We start from the raw sequence: 2,542 nt of genomic DNA on the forward strand, positions 1-2,542 counted from the left end.
CAGAGAGATCTGCAGTTATTCTATTATTCTTCCCCTTGTAGGTTATGGTTTTCTTATGTCTCGCTTCTTTCAAGATTTTCTCTTTCATATTCACTTTAGTGAAGTTAATTATAATGTGTCTGGGGATGTCCCCATGATTATTTTACCCCATTTGGCTTTTCCCCTTGAGATTTGTCAAGGACCCGTATGGTGTTACAGCCTGAAAGACTGGGGACCTGCTTGGTGTGATGGGGTGTAAGTGGCTCTGTCTTATTTTCAGCTGGTCTCTGTCCTACCCTAGTGATTCAGTTTCTCTTTGTTGAAGTCTCAGCTGTGGAGAATACCAGCAATTAAATCACCCCACCCTCCATAAACAACAATTGGGCAAGGAAAATCAAACCTTCCCTCAACCATACACCCACGCTGCCCCTTTGAATAGTCCCTGGGTGGTCTCCCCAGTTTAAGAGGTCCAAATCAGTTGTCCCAGTCAGAATCCATTTCAGGTGGAAAAGGTCAAATGTTTCTGGCAGCTAGATAAGTGGGGGTCTGCTCGCATCTCAGATATAACTTGCTCCAGTGCTCCGTGAAGGCAAAGGGACCCACCCAGCAGATGAGTTAGTCTGGGAAGGTTAGTACCTCCTTCCCCACCTTGCACCCAGTCACTGGTAATCCCCTAGGTCTGTGACCCTATTCACTCCAGTAGGCAACTGCTCCTGGGTTTGTCACTGCCAAAATCACCCTGGAATCTGTGTCTGGCAGGGGGGCCTTGAGTGTTTGAATTAGGCCCTGAACATTCTCTCAATTCCAGCCCTAGCCTTCTGTTGCAGCTAGATTCCTCTGCAAGTCAAAGGCTGCTACTGCTGAGGAGCAACTCAACCCTGGGCAGCAGTTAGAGTTTACACTCAGGTGTCAATCCCTGCCTATGCCCACCCATTTCCTTTGTCTCAGCATTCCCTTGAAGGTGAGGTGCTCATTGGGAAATCTGAGTCTAGTCTGGCAGGGGAAGAATTTATGCTTTGAAAGTTGTGACCGTTATAGCCTCACACCTTCTGTCCAGTCTAAATTCTTCTGCAACTCAGAGGCTTTCTAGAGCTGGTGGATAACTCAGCTCTAAGCCTGAAGCAAATTAGAGTTTACAATCAGGTGTCAATTCCACCCTCTGCCCGCCCACTGCTTTTGTGTCAGCTACTCCCCCGAGGGCTGGTGCTAATTGTCTCTTTACTTACAAAAGTTACCAAGTCCATTTGTTCAGCCTGTGGCTTCTGCCCAGAACCTCTTGGTTGCCCAGAGAGACGAGGCTTGCCTATCTGGAATGGTGTCAGTTCGCAGCTCAGGATGCCACCGCTGCTATATGGCTTCCTCCGATCCAACCTTCCTCTCCTCACTCCTGTGCCACAGTCAACACAGAGCAGCACCAGCCCTTTCCCCCTCCACTTCTCTCAAGGAGATGCCCAAGAATCTGGACTCCACAGGTAAAAAACCTCCAGACCTTCAAGAGGGTAAGTGGAGACTCCTCAGAGTTCAATGTTGCAGGTGGGGACTATATACAGTTTTATACAGTTTTACAGTTTTATGCCTGGCAGGAGGGTGCCATGGCACACCAGCAGGGGTAGGAGGTCCAGTTTTTAGGGGGTCTCTCTTGTGGGACGTTTGAACTCTGCTCGCTTGTTTGCATGGAGTAAACTGTGAGCCCTTCTTGTGGGGGGAGGGGGCTCCCATCTGCTTGGTGGTGGATTTTGTACCTTTTGATTGTATTTTTGGGGTTGCAGCTCACCTCAGGAAGGTTGAAGTGCACTCTTCAATCTTCTCTCTTGGCTCCGCTCCAAACCCGGGCCTAGTTCTTTATGTTGACCACATCTGTATGTTGACCAGCTTGTTACAGTCCCTTGGTGGGGGGTCAACTTATAGAGGCTCTACTATAATGTATTTGTTAAATACATTATACATGTATACATTAAAATACTATAATGTATTTGTTAAAATAAAAAAGTAAAAGAAAGCCCTTTAGAAAAGATGATGTAATTTCAATCCTTGTTAAGGCAGGATTTAATTTCTTTTGTATTTTTAGCATATTCCTACATAAAAAATAAAGATATTGTAATGAATATCTTTGTACATTAAACTTCCTATTTTCTATTATTTCCCAGAGATGAACTCAAGTTTAAGGAACTCAAATTTAAGAATGCAAAGACATTGAGATTCATGATACACATTAACCAACAGTGTATGAGAGACTTGTTCTACCCCGACCTTGCTAGGCATAAATAGAATAATTGCTATCCTGTATAGAGTGCTTATGAGAGACAGGCATCCTTACTTTATACAAGCTAAGTAATCTTTCTAACAACTCTCTAAAATTGGCACTATTTACTACCCACCTTTTGGAAGAGGAAGTCAAAGCACACAGACATAAATTGGCTTGTCCAAGTCACTCAGCTTAAAAATGGCAGAACCAGTACTTAAATTCATATCTGTGTCCCACCAAAGTTATATCCTTAACTAGGGAATCAAAAAACTTTGCAAATATTATATGTGAAAAATTATCTCATGGTTTTGGACAAAT

This window comes from Otolemur garnettii, unplaced genomic scaffold (genome assembly GCF_000181295.1).
Source record: "Otolemur garnettii isolate 467f Iridium unplaced genomic scaffold, OtoGar3 scaffold00309, whole genome shotgun sequence".
Taxonomy (NCBI): domain Eukaryota; kingdom Metazoa; phylum Chordata; class Mammalia; order Primates; family Galagidae; genus Otolemur; species Otolemur garnettii.